Raw genomic sequence first — 23,809 nt, 5'->3', positions numbered from 1 at the left:
AAATTTTTCACTACATATGCAAATGCCATGCTACGGATGAAAGAAAATACTCCATTGGAGAGCGAGAAGGTTCTTTAAGTGATTGGAGATCATTCTGGAGGACACGTGAAGCACCTTCTTAAGCTTACTCGTACGAGTTTTGAATGGTGAACGAATGAGCGGAATGGATCCTACCTTAATCGCAATACGGAGATTGAATCACTTTTAACTGGAAATATATATTCATGGCTTAATTTTGCTTCTTCTGAAGGAATGAAAAATGATTCGGATTAGAATTTGAGAGCTTCGCAAAGAGAACTGGAGCTGCTTAACGTGATGTCTTTCCGTGGGATATTCGACGAAAAGTTAGACAAATATTTGCGCATAATTTCATGTGAATATTAAACACTTACAAGAAGTCAATTCAATGCACGACTTCGTTTATCTCGTTAATCTACATAAATAAAGTGTATGTACTTGAAAAATTTTCGTTAGCGAAATATTTCCGTTGTATCGTTGATCATGAAGAAAATTGCTTTTAGAACAGTTTTGATGATTTTTCCTTCCCTAAAAATTTGCAGGCAGCTTAGCTCATCCATTGATTTGGATATAATTGTTCTTTTATCATCATCAACGGCGCAACAACCGGTATCCGGTCTAGGCCTGCTTTAATAAGGAACTCCAGACATCCCGGTTTTGCGCCGAGGTCCACCAATTCGATATCCCTAAAAGCTGTCTGGCGTCCTGACCCACGCCATCGCTCCATCTTAGGCAGGGTCTGCCTCGTCTTCTTTTTCTACCATAGATATTGCCCTTATAGACTTTCCGGGCGGGATCATCCTCATCCATACGGATTAAGTGACCCGCCCACCGTAACCTATTGAGCCGGATTTAATCCACAACCGGACGATCATGGTATCGCTCATAGATTTCGTCATTGTGTAGGCTACGGAATCGTCCATCCTCATGTAGGGGGCCAAAAATTCTTCGGAGGATTCTTCTCTCGAACGCGGCCAAGAGTCCGCAATTTTTCTTGCTAAGAACCCAAGTTTCCGAGGAATACATGAGGACTGGCAAGATCATAGTCTTGTACAGTAAGAGCTTTGACCCTATGGTGAGACGTTTCGAGCGGAACAGTCTTTGTAAGCTGAAATAGGCTCTGTTGGCTGACAACAACTGTGCGCGGATTTCATCATCGTAGTTGTTATCGGTTGTGATTTTCGACCCTAGATAGGAGAAATTGTCAACGGTCTCAAAGTTGTATTTTCCTATCCTTATTCTTCTTCGTGTTTGTGTTTGACCAGTGCGGTTTGATGTTGTTGGTTGATTCGTCTTCGGTGCTGACGATGCCACCATATATTTTGCCTTGCTTTCATTGATGTGCAGCCCAAGATCTCGCCCCGATTGCCGCCTGTTCGATCTGGATGAAGGCAGTTTGTATGTCTGGGGTGGTTCTTCCCATGATGTCGATATCGTCAGCATAGGCCAGTAGTTGGGTGGACTTGAAGAGGATCGTACCTCTTGCATTTACCTCGGCATCACGGATCACTTTGTCGAGGGCCAGGTTAAAGAGGACGCATGATAGCGCATCCCCTTGTCGTAGACCGTTGTTGATGTCGAATGGTCTTAAGAGTGATCCTGCTGCTTTTATCTGGCCTCGCACATTGGTCAGGGTCAGCCTAGTCAGTCTTATTAATTTCGTCGGGATACCGAATTCTCTCATGGCCGTGTACAGTTTTACCCTGGCTATGCTATCATAGGCGGCTTTAAAGTCGATGAACAGATGGTGCAACTGTTGTCCATATTCCAACAGTTTTTTCATCGCTTGCCGCAGAGAGAAAGAGGTTTTAGTGGAATACAAACTTCACTATGTTATGGTTGAATTGATCGAGAGTGAGCCTCTCGATCTCATCGCCCCAATTTCGAATTTCGGTCGTAATGGGTGTTTGTGTTGGTGTTAATCCTTGCCTCGCTATTATAGACTAATCACTTGCGCAGCATTTAATCTGATGATAACAAAACAATGTCGTCAAAAAAAGCAATAAAATTCAATGCTAAACACTTCTTTTCCGTAGCTTTTGCAGGATAAGACCCTGGGAAATGTCCTCTTTATTCTCGATGTATGTTTCATCTTTTTTTCCAGACACAGGTGATATGTTATTATTTTGAACCTGGCTAAAACTTTGGAAATCTTGGATGTTTTTGTGGTTTCGTCGGTATCGTCATATGACTACGCTTTATTTCTCTGATTGCGGTGCTACTTGCCATCAGTGGGTTTTTGGGAATTTGATCCTCATCCTGGGTTTGCTACTCCACCGGGTTTATAAGATGACTATCTAGAGCGAGTACCTAGCCTCATGAGCGCCAATAGTAACTCTGCTGGCGTCCTCCACCACAGTTTCCAATTTTAATTCAATGCGACTATCACAGCCAACCTCTAGATGAATAATGTTCTCTTGAGATCTCTTGAGAAACAACAAGCGAGTTGCTCCCCGTCTCAGAGTATTAGTAAACCAAAATCAAACAAAAGGGATGCCGAGAAATGGCACACCATATTGCGGACTACCTCCGTATTCCATTAAGGATTCATTTCGCCCATCACTTCATTCCCCCTCAGAGGCTTTCAGCATATAACCGCAAAGGCCCGTAGATCCAGAGACCTCTGGAAGGCAACCTACGAGGCGCTAAGTCTCAGAGACAAACACAACACACACAAACGATCATAGGATAGGAAACTCTACTCTACAAGGTGGGCAGGAAAATTAAGGCTTAGGAATACTTGCTTCTATAGGAAGAGGCATGAGACCAAAAACTTGAAAGATGAAGTGAAGTGCACATAGAGCCTCACCGGGAACAATGTTGAGAAAGTATTATTTCTCTACAACAAAACAAAGTTGTAAGCCGGAATATGCTAGCTTCCATTGAAATGAAATTGGGAAGTGTTAGGCTTGCACCTAGGAAATGTGGGACCCCAAGTTGGCGATAGGCAAGCACGTGTTGACGGAGCGCTTCGATGGAGATTCAAGATCTATGGGCGGACCTTGATGATCAATTTTGCCATTCTCTTAGGTTTTTGAGATTGCTCTTCCCTCTAGGTAGTTTCCAGCGACTCAGAATGATTTTAAGCCATCTGCAACCTATTTGGATCATTACACAAATTAATTGCATACTCCTTCCTTGCAGACCAAGAATTTGATCCCTGAATACAAGCAATTTTTAGACAATATCATGCTTGTAAATAACGCTTGCGATTACTGCAGACGCACCTGTTCTATGGTAGAGAGGCTGGCTCTTAGTGCCCGCTATTCGTTCCATTAATCACTAGTGCTCTACTCCACTGCTAGACTATCCTCCTTTTTGTCTGACATGGCACTTGTCTGTGTTTCTTTGCCCGCCTTGAACCTTAGGAAATCCAAGTTGAGATCCGTCCGCATTCCTTGCTCTATGAGCCTACTTGTTCGTCTGAGTGTAATTATGCGGTGTCTTCAACGATTAATTATTTGAAATAATAAAAAAATTGTGTTTTCTTATTCGCTGGTGTTGATATATTTATTTTTGCAAATACCGATATTTCGGGAACCACTTGTTCCCTTGATCGGTGCTAGCAATAAGGTCTGGATTTAGATATTTAAGGACAAGCTGGACCAGCAGCTCAGACAAAAACTCACTAAGGAAGAGGGCAACTGGTCCTTGAAATACCGGTATATGAGAAATAAAAAACTCACTCCTCGGCATTAAAAAATAAAGCTTGTCTTTTTTTCCATTATAACTTTACCGTGCCTTCCTTTGATCCACTTTGAAATATCTGGGATAACTCTATAAGTGCTGCGTCCTTTAGGAGAATTATCCCACCTTTCTTGTCACTTAAAAATAGCTTCACTTCGTGCTAATTGCCGACGATAGGTACAGGACCCGCTGATTGCATAGGTTGGATCATAGGAGCATCGACCCCAGTTCACCAAGGTGCCTTTGGAAACCATGCTGTTTCGCCTGATGTTGTACGAAAAACGCACAATGTTCGCAACCCACTCAATCAATATAGGGTTCAATTTTTCTTCTGTTTACTTCTTGCTTCAATACCGATGTCCAACTCTCGCTAAAGGAGATGATGGCTGTACCTAGGGCCATCAACATTTGGTAGCATTTTTGCCAACAAAATAGCAACTCCGGAAGCCGTTGTTATTAAATTCTGGAGATGCGGCTTAAATTTCAGTTTCTGGTCATTGAAGACTCCTAGGTATTTAAGGGTTGGTTGCGAATGTATTTTCGGCAATCCTGATCTTTATAAAGATTTGCTTCCTTTGCTTGGTGATCAAAACTACCTAGGTTTTATGCTCTACGAGCGTAAGACCAACGCCTTCCAGATAAGACCTGATTTCAAAAATTGCCTCGTTTGTGAAGACCTCGATCTCCATAATAACCTGAGCCACGATAGTCAGTCCAATGTCGTCTGCGAAGGACTTGTTAGCACTGATGAAGAGAACAAGTGGTTCCCGAAATATCGATATTTGCAAAAATAAAAATATCAACACTAGCGAATAAGAAAAAACAAGTTTTTTATTATTTCAAACTACTTGTTCGTTCCTGTATTTTTTGCCTCCATAATGTTAGCGATTCTTTCGGGAATCCCGGTAAACTTTTCACCCAATCAGTCCACCGAAGTGTTCTTCATCTATTTTGTCCTGTGCATGTCCACCAGGTTATTAGAGACTCTGTGATTGGCATGGTTGTTTGTTTTAATTGCATTCGATAATCGGCTATCCGCCCCCATTGTTGTGGCTTTAGTAAGATAGGCTATTACCATTTGTCTGTTCCATATTTTTACTATTCTAATTTTTGCGTTTGTTCTCAGAAGTACACGGTTAATCCAGGAAAAATATACGTTAATATAAGCAACATAATGGAATATGCGAGTCTAACAATTGCAAAAAAGGGATGATAAATAATAATTCAACCTAAAAATAGTTTAATATAAAATATTGAGCGTTCAAACAGGCAAAATGAATTCCAAAATTTAACTAAAAGCCCATTCCCCTACGTGGCCCTTATTGCAAACATAACCATAGCAGAACTTCGTCGATGTCTAGCATAAACAACCGAAGTCTAACAGACTTCCACACCACCCATTTTCGGGCATTTGTCACCTCGGCTGCTGATTTAAATATCTCCTTCAAGATAAATCGAATAATGCAAAATATTCCTACTATCCTCTTAGATTTATGCTCATTCGTAAGCTACATAGGGAGACAGTATCGAGGGAAATGGGCACAGCTCTTTACACAATCCGATGTCCAGAGAAGACCAGGTGACAAATATGCATTTTGAAGCTAGCGTACTGAGATCTCCAACTCGCCCAGGGACGCCTACAGCACCTAGATGCAACGTTCCCATTAGATTTTATTGCTAATAAAGTGATGCCTAATGAATTTGGAAGTTTAAAATGCAGAGTGTTGAACACATGGTTTAGATGAATTACAGTGACATATCGCAGATGAATGTTATCTCTGGTCGGTGATGTGTGGTTGGAATTCTACGGTAAATTGTTTAAATTGAGTTGTTTCATGCATTATTTAGACATTTGCCTGTTTGACTTACGAGTATATCGGCCGTATAACGTTTCAAACATGCATATACATACGTTTCGGATAGTCTTCAAATGGTGTTAGAGGCGATAGATGATATGAGTGTTTGAAAGTTTATGACACAAATCTAGAAAAAGCTTGTTCTTCTCATTTCAACGAGAGTTTACTATACGTTCAGATTGAAATTATCCACTGGGGTATTTCATCTTAAAAAAAGGAAAGGCATGAACCGAAGGGAAAACTGACTAAAAATCATAAATTCTTAAATTTTGCCTTAAAATTTATAAATAAAGAAAAAATCTTGCTTCATTTTCGGGAGACCAACTCTTTCGGCTTATGCAGCCCTTGGAGTCAATCGAGAAAAAAAGAATTGCGACAGTGATGTCCAAATAAAGGTTAATGAGAAGAAACGCTTCCTTCATAAGTTTCCCATCGGTAAAATACCCCTCAATTTACAAATATATTAGAATTCTAATAGAACAGCAAAGAAATCCTTCGCTGTTGTCTGAGCTTTTACGGTAAACTGGACACTCAGAAGGGCAAGAGAAATCTGTATGGACTTATCAAAAAGCGACACCAACGCACACAAGATATCGAGGATAATTAATGATAAGAAGGGTAAATTGCTTACCGACCAACTAACCAAGACAGACAGATGTAAGAAACACTTTGAGCTGATTTCAATAGAAAAATTTGTTAATCTACCGCTTGCACGAGTACTGCATGAAAGTCCTGGGGGTTTTACGTGAGTACCTGCCGTGTAGGCATAATCCCCCTGTCCTCTTCGGACACGGATTGAATTTGTGACCACAATCAGAGCCCCGCCATGAAAGCACAGCGGTCCTGGTTTATACTGAGTGCAGGTTCAGCATTCATACCAATGGATGCGAGGCCTATCTAACACCTCTACCGCAACTAAGGGGTACGGCACCCGAGTTGGACAACGCAACTCCACGCTTGAGCTCCGAGGAGCTCTGCCCGCGATGTAGGCATAACCACAACCACCATGAAACTCCCACTAGGGGGCCAACCGCAAATAACCGGGCCGAGAACACATCCTCCAGGAAGTCTTCTGGAGCATATACTCTCAGAGGGCCGTCCCGGCTCCCATGGTACCAGATAACCTCCGGTGAGGCTTCGTGGCCGAAGCCACTTCAGATGAGTCCCTTGCAGACTCGGGTCTGATCGCCCTCCTCGAGTACGTGGGGACGGAACTCCCCAACGGGTTAACTGGGCACGAGTACTGCAGATAATTATTCATTCGCGTTATTGGCGAGCCAAACACCATTTGATTAACAAAATAACCCGAACGTTCCACTATAGAAAAAGAATGGCCGTTAAACGGAATGTTCAAATTACAGTGTTTTTAAGCAATCTTGAAAGCTGTATTAGCTTCATCGTTCAAATTACCGTGAATCAGGCCGGGCTTGCCAAGAACTGTAACAAACCGTGGGAAGCATCACCCTCTCTACATTGCATTGTTGAATTCATAAAACACCTGGTACCAGAAATGAAATTGCTGAAGGTAAACTTCAGAATATTACAGGTATACCAAAATCACTTCGTGTCGCTGTCGGTGTTCACCCATGAAGTGCCCTCTAGACACTATTCTTTGTTCTTATTATGGACGATAATGAGCAGCTAAGATGTGGAAAGAACATTTCGTCACGTTCCTGAACCGTTTCCCATCTGCAGGAGTTACGCATCTTGTGGGTGAAACGGCTACGGATACCGACAGTTCCTCGAAGCTTTCAATATACTCAAATGCTAGGCTTGCAGGTCTCTCTGTAGAGTTTTTTACCGCTGGACCTACACCTATCGAAGGCTTGATCATTGAGTTTAGATCTTTGCTGCAACTGCCCTTCATCGATTTCAAGAAGGTTTTCGACAGCGTGAACAAGAAGTGCTCTACGTAAGAGGAGCATTCCAAAAAACTAATAGCTAGACATATGAGGGCGGAAAAAGTCACCTGTTACACGGAAGTAAAATCTCAGAGAATGTGATGTCCAAAGCGGGGTCCGACAGGGTCACATTTTGTCACTGATGCATTCATTCTTGTTATCGGTGACGTTCTGCATGTTGCCTTGTCTGAAGGAGGTGGGAGAGTTCAATGTACGATGACATCTTTCCTCAAACACTTCCACTACGCTGATAACTTCTGTTTGCCTCTCACCGGGTCATGGACCTTGGTCAAACGGTTCTGGAGAATAAACTGAAGATAAACATTAACAAGACCAAGTTTCTCATCTTGACAGGTCATTGCACTCTCTCTGCCTGTATAGGCAGCGCATTGAAGGCGTCGTTCAGTTTGTATACTTTGAAAGGATGGTGGAAGTATCAATGTATAGATCCCACATTAAGGAAGGGCAGCAATTCTATTGCGGTGGAAGCTACTATGCCATGGTAGCCGATGAATGGTCCCAAGAACACTTGGCCCAAAACAGGGGAAGATGAGTGTGGCTTCTCGGAAAGTCCTGGGCGGAAATGCATTGCTTTGCAAATGCATTTCAGTAGATCGTGTACAATGGCGTAGATGAAAAGCGATTCTCCTACCGTTGGCGTAATCAATCACAGCAATGGTTTTTATATCTTGTAATACGACTTCAGGTATAGGTATATAGATTTAGTCCTGCACATGTCGATGGAAGCAGAACTTCAAGTAATTTTCCAGAGAACTGCCAAAGGAGCACTTTCTTTGAACTTTAAACTTTTAAACTAAAAAAAATAAGCCGTAATGGACAAACTTCTGAAATTCTAGGCTATAAATTATGGTCACCAGCAATACGTCACTTGTTCGTTCACCGTCCCTACTTCAATCCATGAATGTAAAGTAAAATATTAAATGGGACATGCTTTTACGTTAATTAGATGTTATCGATACGTTTTGAAATATGCCCAGTCGATTATTAACTTGTTCTAATTACGTTTTCTACACACATACGTGCGTTTAGCGGGTGGTGTAGCTTCTAGTTTTGTTATTATTTCCAAGTCATTAAGAGCAAGTACAATTAGCTACATTAATATGGCACACATTGGATAGGCACTTCTAACAACTGAACTTATAGTACTTTGTGTACACGCAACAGATCCAACTTTCCGTTGGTAAAAACTAGTCCGAAGCTGTATTGTAATTTAAGACTACGTTATTTGCCTATTTTCAACAATGGTCGATATTCTCACTAAACCGAATGGGATTGGGAGTGAAAAGCGATGGTTAAAATAATACAAATGCATCTAGGTGCGGTTGATACCGTATATATGCAGTTTAATGATGATTTTTTTGTGTAACGACACAAATCAGTCGAAAGCATAATTGTAAGGATTCGCGGTACAAATAACGAAAGGGAAGAAATATGGGAAACATATCATCATCACGAGCTGGTAGAGCCCAATGTAAATCCGGCAGAATATCTACTATTGAAGAGAAAACACATAATCTCTACTTCCATCACTCAAATCTTGAGGAGCCATTTTTTTGAAGCCGGCGTTCAATTCATAAATTTGCTATGTGTTCACCTTCAGGGTATATTCAGTAATAAAGACCTATGTACGCCACATCCTCAAATATCGATTCAAAACACTCCGTGAAATAGCAGTCGTTCAGGTCCAAGTGATAATTTTCCATATTATCTGCTGGAATATCCCATTTGTGCAGGGCATATCATTTTCTTTTCACTCAAATTAATACGACAGGTAATTATTCAATCAAAAAATAGTTTCTTCAAGAACCCCGCATTGTCAGGGCTCTCAACACGATTAACAATTAAATACACGCACCCCATAAATTACAACTTTTTTGAAGTAGCTTTGCACGAGCATGCCTCACATCTCTTGCTGGGAGCAATATCTTCTTGGAACCAGATGAAGATACAACACCGTTTACCGGCCGGCCAATCTATAACGAGTTGATAGCCCGCTGCTTCTCTTCTTAACTTATGGCAGTAATTGTGGGATTCTCAAAAAGTACATATTTCATTCTGTTCGGGTGTCATATTAATCAAGTTTTGTAGCGCCCGATTCATTGACGATTGGTAAGAGCTAGGGAAAAGGCAGCCCATCTTTTAAAGCGAAAACTGCATAAACGATATGATTTGGATCAAACAATTTTGTTTGGGCAATACAAATTTAGACATGGATTGATAGATAACAACACTTCTCCAATTATGATACAACACCAACGACTTCAATGATCCCAGTAGGAAGAAGTAGCAATGCTTGCATTATTTGAGGTTGAACCCCAAATTCCTTACATAAAGTGAGTGCCATGAAGCGCGGAGTGTTTGATGAGTTATTAATTAAGTCCCATATATGTAGCAGCTCCTTTTACGATAGTCCTATGTGGCCCTATGTCCACATCTACTTGATGCCTGGCGGGACCAAATGGAGAGCAACTTGCTTTCACTCCTTTTTGGTTCACGAATCCACAGCAATGGCAAGACGGCGTCTGATAAGTTGCTTCTGCCCTGGACGAAATAGATAATCGTCTTTTAGAATCGAATCGGTACCTGTCTGTCCATCTGTCGGTCTGTTTGTCTGTCTGTCACACCGAAACGTTTAGACCAAATGTCACGAAAATTGGTAAGAGCGTGTGATCTGTTGTTCCCTATACATGCAGCTAGTGGCGTCATTTTGTGTTAAGTTTTTTGTGTGACTACGTGAGGTATCAAATGAAAGGGCTCAATTAGTACTGGTTCAACATTTGATATCGAGTGAACAAAATATGATCATCAAAAAGTGTAACAGGTCTCAATCTCAGAACCTATCCAACCGAAAAATCTGAAAAAATCACAGTAGTACAAAATCTAGGTCTTAAAATACACCCGGTTCTGATATCTGCACAAATCAAGTTAATAACAGTATATTTTCACATTCTATTATAGGAATTTACCCGGCAACCGCCCTTATGTCCAGAAAATCCAACTGTTATTAACAGAGTTGTAGGGGGTGAAACTTCGCATTTTTCTTGAATATCGTACATTCTTGAAGGTGTATGACGTCATCATCACATATCAATTCGTCAATACCACAATGAGGTGAGTACATATGAATGGGATCGCAAAGACTTATTTTGTTTTAAATTTTTAGTCAATTATATATGAATATCAATAACTCCAAACAGACATGTGTGTATGTAGGTATATAGTATATGCGTGCTAATTAAGTCTGCGGATAGTGTCTAATTCAAATGTGCTTTTGAGCACGAAGTAAATCGGAAATATGGGTACGATCAGTTTACATACGTGCAGTGTGTTTGTTTAGGGTGAAGAAGTACACATGTCTTGTAGTTTGGAAAAATATACGGATAGAAAAATGTGCGTTGAAGTTTCTTACATAATATGAACACAAAACCTTTACACCCGAAGCGCGAGGTTCCTCATAAATGCAAAAGAAGAGTGTAACATTTTTTTCACCGAATCAGATGAAATGTCTCGATTAGTACTTTTCGCCAATAGTTTCAGTTTTGACATTTGTTGGAAAGGCTGGGAGTGCGGGGGGTCGAAAATGATGATTTCTTTGAGGGACTCATTCTCAGAAAGTACCCAACCGAAAAATCTGAAAAAAATCAAAAAGCTACCCCTACATGGTGTCATGGCCTCAAAATACTCTCCATATCGATATCCACTCTAATGAAGTTAATTATAGTATATTAGTATGTTTCCAGGGAAATTGAGTTGAAACCCCCTAGAGTCATAAGTCATAGTCTGTAGTGATAATTTTAATCAAAATCGTACTATTACTAATAAAGTTACAGTAGCTCAAAATTGTCTTTTTCGTGTAAATTTACTACAACTCGAAATACTAAATATAAATATCACATTAAATAAGTAGTTTGACATGTGAAACATACACTATCGGACAAAATAAAGTACACAGCGAAGCAAGAAGGGTTTCTCACCAGGCAAATTCAAAAACGGAAGCATTTTCGTTTTAAAATAGAACTCTAATTGTTCAATGCCGCTGTCGATAAAAAACTGTTTTACCAGTTTACTCGTGTGCTTGGGATCATTATCTTGTTAGAGAATATAATCACCCTGAATATTTACATAATATGATCCAGTCATTTTTGAATTAATTCTCGCTAGCTGTCCAACTCCTGCGACAGAAAAGCATTCCCATACCATTGGGGAACCGCCACCGTGTTTAACCGTGGTAATACTTTTGGTGTATAGTCTCTGGGAAGGTTCACTCCAAACTCGATTACGTTTTTTGCATTTTTCAACTCAAATTTTGATTCATCCGACTAAATTATTCTATGCCAAAACGATTGGGGCATGTTAATATATATTTTTTGCAAATGAGAGTCGTTTCCTAATGTTGGCTGCACGCAGTAAAAAAGAACTCTTCATTCCTGCTTCAACTAGCCTTCTTTGCACTGTAATGAGGAAAGGTTCATATTACTGGCTTCTTTTATTTCTCTTGCGGAGTTTTTTTACCTTTTTCTAGCTTCTATTAAAATTTTTTGTTCACCCTGCCAGACTACTTCCGCTTTCGACCACACAATTCCTTAAAACTTTCAGTCGTTCTGTTAATTTATATTTTTCGACTATTTTTCGTGGGAAAGCTTCAACAGGAACATATTTAGTAACACAGTGCTGATAACTTGCTGAACATCATAAGAAAAAAAGGAAATATGTCTCCAAAGGGACCCTAGATCTCTTGTTTCCGGTAAAATTCGATGTAACCCAAAACAATAGTGAAGGCGAGGAAACAACCAATGAAACGGAACTCACTGATATGACTGTATTTTTGTTTTTAATATTTTTTTTTTTAATTTCTTGTATGATTAATTGTTTTAAATGCAATATAACCGGTCCCTTGACGATACAAATGATTGGGATTCTACTGTATCTTTAACCAGAATTGTTACGACGTTACATACATTTTTAATAACGATTGCTGAATGAGAGTATTTTCAAACTTAGCTTGGATTTCCACTTACTATCGGTGGTTCATTTGAACAGCTTAAGTCAACCTAGAAAATGAAATTTAAATTACAATCCCATAACTCTCAACCCTAGATAAAGCAAATCACCGGAAAATATACGATAAATGAGGGAGAGGTGGATAAGCAAGTGCAGCGACCATCCACGGTTTTGGATACATGGATTTCGGATTGTGACATCATACAGAACAATGTCTACTAAATTTCGATATATTATTAATCCATATATTTTACAAAAAACAACCCCCAACTACTAGATTACTTGAAATCACCAAAACTGTCATATCGCTGGTGGTTGGGCTTGGTCCTGTTCTACTCAGCAAGAGAAATTGGTTTAAATAATTAAGTTACAAATCAAAAAGATGTTTTTATTATCTAGAATGATGAAAAAGTTGAGTCCCATGTGTGTAAAGCGATTTTATCTCGCATAACTATAACTTAGCAATAAGTTCAGATACGCATATGTACTAAACGCTAATCCCACGCTGGGTGATAACACTAAAGTGATGGTTGCGGCGACAATCGATGGCTTCTAATAAGCCATTAATTCGGACGTTATGTGATACCATTATCCGTGCGAATAATATTTATGTATCGGAATTAGAGCGTCTGCCTAGAGAACCCATGGAGGGATGGAACAGTAGAAACTCACATGTTCCCGTCCGAATTTCGATCCGCTCCCATTTGCAATTCTACCGAAACAGATACCATAATTTATAATCCAATTCCATGTCTGGCACAGCATAAAGGACTATCAGAAAATAGTGAGCGATATAGACCTACCAAGTCCCATCAGGCTCATCATAAATGTTATGCAAAATTATTATTCGGATATTCTGGCAATGCTCCTCATGATCTTTTATCTGTCGAATAAATTGAAAAGTTGCAAACTCAAACTGAAATTGAACTGAGAGAATCCTCGTATTAAATTATGATTCTGCCGATGAAAGCGTCCAAGTGAAGGTAGAATACCATAAGTATGCCTGTACAGTGGGGTTTTCTGAATTTGTAAAATTGGGTCGCACGTGATGGTGTCGAAATCTAAAATGTGACCTGAATATATTGTACCTTTATCTACACATGTTCGTCTTTGGCGAGACTTTTTTGTCAAACACTTTGCGAGGAATGGATTTTGAAATGGTTGTTATGCAATTTACCGCGATGCGATAGAGAAATACTACAAGAGCTAGAAATTCGGCTGACATTCTTTGGAAGAAACACACACGCCTCTTTGCGATATCTATGATAGATTGGGTTAGAATCCAGCTCCAGCAGTATTTTTATTGGGTAAAATCTGTTCTCTATGACTAAAACTAACTAGATATTCCTCACAAAAGTGTGAAAGCTGCAATATTCCTTGAACATATACATTTCTATAAGGCCTACAAATAAGTTCTGTCGGTTTTCACAATAGATGGCGTGGCTTGTTTTTTATTCCATTGATCCACATTTCCAAACATTCATCGGAAAGCTACTGTCAATAGGCACAAACGTCAGTATAAATTATTTAATTGAAGTGTAAACAACAATACTTTTTTCATCAACGAAAATGGCCAATTTTATACCAAATAATGTGTTTTGCGGGGAGTTCTACTTCATTATTTCAATATGAAGAAAAAAGCAACCGAAAGTCATCGCATTTTGGTGGAAGTTTATGGTGACCATGCTCTATCTGAGCGAACGTGTCAGAGGTGGTTTGGCCGGTTTAAAAGTGGCAATTTTGACTTGGAAGACGAAGAGCGCGGCGGACGGCCAACAATTTTTGAAGATGAAGAATCATAGACATTGCTCGACCAAGATCCATCGCAAACGCAAGAAGAACTTGGAAAAACACTTGGAGTCACTCAGCAAGCCATTTCCCACCGTTCAAAAGCAATGGGAATGATCCGAAAGGTCAGAAATTGGGTTCCGTATGAACTGAAGCCAAGAGACGTCGAACGCCGTTTTTTCACGTGCGAACAACTGCTCCAACGACAAGAAAGGAAGGGTTTTCTGCATCGAATAGTTACTGGCGATGATCCATTACGATAATCCCAAGCGTCGGGCAACGTGGGGATATCCCGGCCATGCCTCATCATCGACGGCCAAAGCGAATATTTATGGTGAGAAGATCATGCTGTGTATATGGTGGAACCAGCTGGGTGTGGTATACTATGAGCTGCTAAAACCGAACGAAACGGTCACGGGCAAACTCTACCGACGTCAAATGATGCGTTTGAGTCGCAAACTCAAGGAAAAACAGCCGCAATACCAGCAAAGGCATGATAAAGTTATTTTGCAACATGACAATGCTCGTCCACATGTTGCACAGCCCGTTAAAACATATCTAGAAACGTTGAAATGGGAAGTCCTACCCCACCCGCCATACTCTCCAGACATTGCTCCTCCTGATTACTATTTGTTCCGGTTGATGCAGCATGGCCTGGCTAACCAGCACTTCTCCAATTACGACGAACTCAAAAAATGGCTCGATGAGTTGATAGCGACCAAGCCGGCCAATTTTTGGCGCGATGGTATCTATTAATTGCCTGAAAGATGGAAGAGAGTTGTGGCTATCGATGGGCAATACTTTGAACAATGAATGTATGATACAACCAATTTTTCACAATAAAGCTTTAAATTTAAAAAAAAAACGACAGAACTTATTTGTGGACCTTATACATGATGCTGAGTGGAGGTGGATTGCAAAAACATCGACGCATCTGCCGAATTTATAAAACACAAGTCGGGAAAAAAGGAAGCTGCACGCTCCAAGTATGAAAGGTTTTGTGTATTTTTTTGATGAAAGCATTTGAGTGGACATTTGTCCCATTAGAACCTAGCACGTAATATCATATATTCATACATTATGGAAGAATATCCACTTTCGGTCGTTTGCCGACTCAGGGAGCAGGTATTCCCCAGGCGTTAGATACCTTAAATTTGACCAGAAATGAGGTTGATACAAATCAAACTCTACCACTGCGAGGCAGTACAAGATCTTCTCTCGCAAACCATCTATGGGACGGGACTCGAAGCTGCAATAATCAGCGGGCCTTATCGTAATCATAAGAGCGGTGTCTGCACTACGGATGTAACTGGTAAGGCGGCAATATGGGCGTGTGGAAATTAAGCCATTGAAGAAGTGATGGAGTTTCCAGAAGTTGGATTCGTCACGGCAAAAGTAGCTGACATCTGTATATATAGTTACCATGTACCACCAAGCGCGACGATAGCAGAGATCGAAGAAATTTTAGGTATGCAAGCCTCGAATGGCAGAAGTCGAAACCCCAAGATCATAGTGGGTGATTTCAACGCGTGGGCTGTCAATTGGGTAGTAGCACTAGCAACATCAGGGGCCGTATCTTGCAAATACGGGAAATGTGTTCACTTTTCGTGGGGCAGGGTCGAACTCAATAGTCGATCTGACATGTGTGAGTACTACATTGGCAAGGAGAATGGTATGGTTTGCCAGTGAGCGTTATACTCACAACGACCGCCAGACAATTTTTGTCTAGATCGAATATGGGCCGGGGGGGGGGGGGGGGGGGGAGCAGGGCTGGTTCGTGAAAAGGGTTGAAGAGGATGCATTCATAGAGACGCTATTGGGAGGCCACAACCCTGGTGGTGCGGCTTCAGAAAAGGTAGAGCAAATGGTGGGACGCATAACGAGAGCAGGCGACGCTGTTATATCGAGGCGGTGAGTACTCGCCATAAGGCAGTGGAACTATTGAACTATTGAAGAGATCGCGAATGTTTTCGAGCTAGAAGAACGAACTAGAGGAAGACCAGACTTTAACGAGAAATGGCAAGTATATGTGAACCTTGGAGGTAGGCTTAAGCAGGCTATACGGAGCAGCAAGCGAGAATGCTTCAAGAAACCTTGCGCAGAGGCTGATCAAAGTTCCCGGGGTACGAGTGATTATGAAGAAGATGAGAGGGCGAACACCACATGTGGCCTGCCCGCATCTTCTGCTCATGATGGCGCTCTTCCCTCCGGATAAAGGGGAGCTTAAAAAACATAGCAAGCATTGGACGTCAACACCACACCTGCGGTAACTGAGAAGGAACTTGGGCACCTAGATGCTGTTCGAAATAGAGCTCTTAGGCTCACTTTTAAGACCAGACCCGATTGGTTTATCGGCATATTTGAAATATGCATGGTAAAACGAGTTTTCCCCGATCAGTGCAATAGGAAAAAACTAGTTTTGCTGCCGAAGCCGAATAACCACCTAGGACAACCATCATCACACCACCCGATTTGCCTTATCGCAAGGCAGAAAAGATGTTCGAAAGGGCCGTCTACAATAAACTGCTCCTTATCATTGAACGTGTCCGGATAGCTCAGTGGTTAGAGCACTGGGTTGTTATACGGAAGGCCGCGGTTCAAATCTCGCTGGTGGCAGTAGGATTTGCATCGTGACTTGACGTCGGATACCAGTCGACTCAGCTGTGAATGAGTACCTGAGTCAAATCAGGGTAATAATCTCGGGCGAGCGCAATGCTGACCACATTGCCTCCTACAGTGCTCTGTAGTTTACCGTTACGGTCTTGAATGAAGTGCTCTAACACACTTCAAGGCCCTGATCCAATATGGATTGTTGCGCCAACGATTATTATTATCATTGAATATAAGGATGGACTATCGGAGCGATAATTTTGATTTCGAGAAGCCCACTTAAAACTCCGCCATGCTATTAATATAGTATGCTGGTCCCAAGCCCAGGTAAAGGAGGAGGGTTTGAGGCAACGTACTCTGTACTATCCTCAGTAAAACAAAAATAAAATGCTGAGATCAGGGAAAGAGATAAATAGAGTATAGTTGGAGTTATTCTACTGTGCTAAATCCTACCTGATCTCTCTTGGTGACAGGCCCCGCGACAGGTCGACCAAGAAAATGCATAGAATGTCGTTACAAACATGATGATCGGATTAAGTCACAGGCCTCGGAGAAATGCTAGGGCGTCCACCTCAGTCGACGCGGCAGGACGGGCCCCGGTCCTGTCGAGAAATGGGCAAGGGTTCTTGACGCATGGACGGCGTCAGGACGTAAGCAAGTTAGTCCGCACTCAACGAACAAAACAAATACGTGTCTGCACGCTAAATGTTGATACCCTAACTGGAAAGACCGAGGAACTCGCAAGAGCCCTTCGGAAAAGGTGCATTGACATCTGCGCTCTGCAAGAAACCCGATGGTCTGGTTCCAAAAGCTGCGACATTGAACGCGAACGCGGTAAAAATGGCTACAAACTTCTCTATTTTGGTAACCCACACACTCAATATGGTGTTGGCATTGCCATCTCAGAGGGTTTCCGTGATGCCATTAAAGAAGTCGAACGATTTGATGATCGGCTGATGAAGCTCACCATTATATCAGCTGATCGCACTATTCACTTCTTCACCGCGTATGCACCACAGACAGGCCGACCTGATGCCGAGAAAGATGCCTTCTGGCAACTTCTCGATGAAAAGACTTGTCACGTGCCTGCTGACGATTACATAATCATTGCCGGCGACCTTAATGGTCATGTGGGTGAAAAGGCAGACGGTAACAGGTGCCATGGAGGAAAGGGGTTCGGAGCGCGCAACGAAGGTGGCGAGCGTATAATCGATTTTGCGGACACCCATGACCTTGTACTTATGAATACATGGTTCATCAAACGATTGTCTCATCTTCCCACATTTTATAGTGGAAACAGTAAAACGCAAATCGACTATATTCTCATAAGACGCCAACATTTTACCACTGTCACTGATTGCAAAGTCGTTCCCTATGAGACCATCGCACCTCAACATCGGCCGTTGATTGCCGTCCTGCGAATTAAGCCACCGATAAAACTGCGTGAGGAACGCACTGGCCCGCCGCGCATTAAATGGTGGCGATTTGGTGAGAAGAACGAAGAAACGGTCTCACTCATACGATTGCCAACCATTACGAATGTGGAACAATCATGGAACCAAATGAAAGACACGATCCACAAAGCGGCCTCTGCAACCCTCGGGGTCACCAAGCCGGGTAAGCGGTACATCAACCGAGATACTTGGCTTTGGAATGATGATGTTGAAATGAAGGTCCGTGAAAAGAAACGCCTCTACCACAAATTTCTCGACGATAAAACGCCTGCTAATTGGCAAATTTATAAGAATGCCAACCGGGAAGCAAAGAAAGCGGTCGCTGTCACCCGAGCGAACCATTTCAAAAATCTTTACGATAAACTGGACACTCGGGATGGCGAGAGAGATCTGTACCGACTTGCTAAAAGCCGTGATGAACGCACACAGGATATCGAACACTTCTGTTGTGTTAATGACAAGAACGGTACTTTGCTTACTGATCGTCGAGCCGCGACGGATAGATGGCGAGAATACTTCGAGCAGATTTCAACTGAAGAATTTGCTCATCCTCCACTTCCACAATCATTGCCGACATTTGGAGCAGTTCCACCTGTCAGCGCAACTGAAGTCGAGGAGGCAATAAAACAAATGAAATCGGGGAAAGCAACAGGACCTGACGACATCGCATCTGAGCTCTGGAAAGCAAAGAGCTGGGACCCAACACTGTGGCTGAGTGAATTCTTTAACCGGGTTATTCAGGAAGGAAGAACACCATCTGACTGGCAAGAAAGTACCACTGTTCCAATATGGAAGAAGAAAGGTAGTTCAGCAGAATGTTCAAATTACCGTCCGATCCGGTTACTTTCCCATACCATGAAGATTTTTGAACGCATTCTTGACAACCGTATTCGCGAAATCGTTGAAATAACCGTGAATCAAGCCGGATTTGTCAAGAACTGCGGAACTACTGACGCAATACACGCTGCGCGGTTACTCATGGAGAAACACCGTGAGAAGCATCGCCCTCTTTACATTGCCTTTCTGGATCTAGAGAAAGCGTTTGACCGTGTACCACACGAACTCATCTGGTATGCTTTACGACAACACTTCGTGCCAGAAGAACTCGTGCGCTGGGTTCAATTGCTCTACCACGATCCGAAAAGTAAAGTTCGAAGTATGGCGGGTGTATCAAAACCCCTTCGTGTCTCTGTTGGAGTTCATCAAGGAAGTGCCCTCTCACCACTCCTCTTTGTCCTTGTTATGGACACCGTCACACGGGATATCCAACGTCCAGCGCCCTACACACTGCTTTATGCAGATGATGTTTTCCTAGCATCTGACAGCAAAACTAATCTCGAGCAACTTGTTCAAAAATGGAATGATCGCCTCATGCAACACGGTCTCAGATTGAATTTAAACAAAACTGAATTTTTAACGACCGATCCCCATGAAACAGGCACAATCACTGTCAGCGGCAGTGATCTGCCCAGATCTGAGCGATTTAAATACCTCGGGTCAACGCTATCAGCCAATGGAGAACTGCGTTATGAAATTGCTTCACGCATTAACGCAACCTGGATGAAGTGGCGTTCCACAACTGGTGTCCTTTGTGATCGACGTATCAACGAACGTCTCAAATCTAAAATTTACCGCAATGTTGTCCGTCCAGTCGCTCTCTATGGTTCTGAGTGTTGGCCGACCATAAAAGACAATGAACGGCGTCTCGCGGTAATGGAGACGAAGATGCTACGTTGGACTAGTGGCGTCACACGTTTAGATCACATCCGAAATGGGGATATCCGCGATCGTTATGGGGTTGCACCGATCGTGGAAAAGTTGCGAGAGAGGCGTCTTCGATGGTATGGTCACGCAATTCGTGCAAACGAGAATTCACTTGCAAAGATTGGTCTGAACATCGAAGTCGATGGTAAACGACCAAAAGGCAGACCTAAGCAACGGTGGCTTGATACGCTGGACGGGGATCTGAAAGCCTCGAGATTGCACCCAGATCAGGCATTCGATAGAGCCAAATGGCGAAGCCGATCAAGACGAGCCGACCCCGCTTGTGAACGGGACAAAGGCTGAAGAAAAAGAAGAAGAGAAGCCCACTTAACGATCGATCGATAATATTTACGTGTTTTGAAGCTGGATCGAGACGCGATGACTTCTAATAAATTTTGTGCTGTGGTGACTTTGGACGTCAAAAATGCATTCAATTCCGCTAGCTGGGAGTCGATAAAAAGTTCATTGGGTGTCCCTAGTTATTTGACTAAGCTCCTCGAAAGTTATCTCTCGGAGAGAACACTTTGGTACGATGGGGACGAGGGATCCAAGTAGTACACCGTTACCGCAGGGCTACCACAGGGACTATTGCAGGGTCCCCTCCTGTGGAACGTGATGTATAATGGGGTCCATGTCCTTTCCGTGCCAAAGGTGGCCATGAAATTGATTTTGCAGGTAATCTAGTCGTGGCTGTCTTTGCGAAACAACCTAAAGAAGTGAAGTTGAAGTGTACGCTGACGAAATCATTGGCGCCATAAAATCGTAGGAGGAGGAGGTGATGGCCATATAATCACTTCGAATGCGGTTATCAAATACCTGCGGGTGATGATTGACGCTAAAATCAATTTCAAGGGACTCTTGAACTATGTCGGTGAGAAAGCCGCAAATACCAGCGCAAATGATGCCTATCATTGGAGATCCAAGATACAGTCGCAGATTACTTGTTCCCGGAATGGTTTGCTCTACACTATTATGCGCGGCACCAGTTTGGGAGGAGGCACTAGCGTGTAAGAGTAATCGGAGGAGGGTAAACATGACTTACGGCTTGGCGGTGCTAAGAGTGTGCAGCGCTTTCAGAACAATCTCAGGCGAGGTAGCGTGTGTAATTGCGGGAATGACCCCGATGGACATTCTGGCAAATGAGGTACGCTGTCTGTACGAGAAAAGGAGAACGAATCCACCTGAAAGGAATACAGAATACTAAAGAGCGGCAAGGCCAGAGTCTCTGGAAAAGCGGCAGCGACGGTGGGATCCCTCGCAGAGGGCGAGATTAGTTACTGACCCAATTCCGGTCAGGACGTGGTGGTTGCAGGAAGTATCTGCAACAATTGAGATTGGATGAGTCTCCCTTTTGTCCTCAATTTGGTTGCACATCTGAGGACCCGGAGCATGTTATGTACCACTGCCCACGATTTTACTCAGAGAGGAGGATTGTTTCAAACGATTCACCTTATTTACGGCCGAACAAAGAGCTTGCCATAAGGTTAATTGGGTGTCAATGCCACTTTGCGACCAGCAATAGATTTATGAGTCGTCCTCTTGTTACGCACAACAAGAGAGGCACTGACATCGCCTTCAAAGGGGATCACTATCTAGTGGCCACTTACCTTCGCTTACTTACCGCGTCCCTCCAAGTTCAAGATTGGCTGCCTTTACGATTTCGCTGTTGCTGTTATCGACAGTGGTAGAACTATCTTGCTGATCGAACTTCAGATTCATCACGCATAACGAAAGAACTTGCGTGTTGGTGCAAATCTTTCGGGTGTTCCTTGAGGGGCGTTAACCGTCGACTTTTCATCCAAGAGTAGCTGAAGAGGTGGAAATAACACTTCACCATAGTTGTTAATCGTATCACAAACGGTTCCATTCTAACCCCATTGAAGAATTGTAACGATCTCCCCCTGAGACAAAATAAAGCTAAGTCAAAACGTTGGAGTTTTTGAACCCCGAGTAGAAAGGGTAAGGACGAAGAAGTGGGAGGTCCTCTCTTATTAACCCTGTTGAACAATCGTAGCGATGACCTGGTTTTAAAATGTAAGTTAGAATCGGTGGATGGGGAAGGGGCCGGTAGATCATTCGCGAGGCAACGTCTCATCATTTTCGCACAATGTATGCCATTAATTTTTGTCTAACAAAGAACTGTGGATATCATGATATTTTATTAACCATTGGATAACCAAATTCCCGTGAATTTACAGTAAAATTGAATTGCTATCGTTGCAAATTTCTTACCATTCAGCCACCAGTTTCCCACCAGAACTTGGCGCCTCTATTATTGCAGCACTCATCGAAGCATTCTGAAGAATTTTATTGCATACCATCCAATTCAATCAAAACGTTTTTAATAAAAACGTCCCAAGCCAGAAATTAATACGTCAGGCACCCCATTCATGTAGCATGCTGTAACCGAACTAAAACGATTCCAATAAAAATTTATTTTTCCACAAATAAATAAATGACTTTGTGGACAAAATTACCTTGAATAAAAATAAATTTTCGCTGGACGCTTTTTAGTGCATTCTGGCTTCGTTCTATTTTTTACATTCTTTGTGCTTGACGGCCCCTCGTGACGCTTCTACGTATGTCGGCGAGTTTTTCATAAAATTTTATTAGAAATGCTGAAAAGCTGGAAATTGAAAATAAACGTCAATGAGATGCGACTAATGATATAAACTTGTCAGATACAATCTTTACAGCATCTCTGCTTTCCGGAGATCAACATGTGTTGTACACAACAGGTCACTGCGATGGGGATGGTAGTAACAAGCTTTTTCAACGCCTTGGATCTTGCTGAACAGGCGGAACGTGGGTGTGAAGATTTCTTAAGTAGGTAGCGCACAGTTGGATTATAGAGGGAAACCGGCGCATTCTAGGTTCGATGGATTTCCACGTCCACACAGATCAAAGAATTAAAGGCATGCTTCAGTGCCCGCATTATGTGATAAAATAATCAATTAAAGAATGTGAAAATGGGATTGATATTAAGCAATTCCATGTCGTTGCCAATTTCCGGACGATTTAACAACAGGAACAATGGAAGAAAAGGATTTCAAAACAGCGATCGGTGTTACGAGAAATTCAGGGAGTAATATCTGAATATTAAGAGCCGACCAAGGGGAGGGATGGACCTAATACCCTCAAGCCTCCCGTACCTTTACACTCATTCCCGGCAGCTCAAACAAATTTCTTTTGTATTTTAATTGCACTCAAATATGCAAATTCAATTTACTCGGCAGCAATTCTTCTATACTTTAAGGCTCGCTTGGGTCTTTTGCCGTTCAACTCTTGCCCGATGACATGACGTTTTAATAAAACCCACAAATCTCAACCTGCAGGCGGGCACTTGACGATTTTATGGAAATTCTCTTGAGTATGTTGACAATAATAAAAGAGGATGTTCCTACTCCACTTTTAGAACTTCAGGTTGATAGTGCGGGTGGTCGTTTGAGTCACCTAAGTTTCTATTTGGGTAATTGTTTTGCCTTTTTCTCCCCGTCACAGTGGCGAAGGCAATTAATTTGATTTTCCCATAAAGGAGATGTCTGCGAATAGTATTCTTAGGATGGGGTAGATGTTTGGTCAAACGGAGCCATTTACTCAATTCGTTCTGTTATACACAAAGAAGATGCACTCAATTGCACGACAGTATCCGTATATCGTATTTCTGTGTATAAAGAATTACCAAATGGAAAGAGGACTTTGTGTGAAT

This window comes from Hermetia illucens, chromosome 4 (assembly GCF_905115235.1).
Source record: "Hermetia illucens chromosome 4, iHerIll2.2.curated.20191125, whole genome shotgun sequence".
Taxonomy (NCBI): Eukaryota; Metazoa; Arthropoda; class Insecta; order Diptera; family Stratiomyidae; genus Hermetia; species Hermetia illucens.
The sequence above is the reverse complement of the archived record's forward strand: the minus strand, read 5'-3'. Positions refer to the sequence as shown.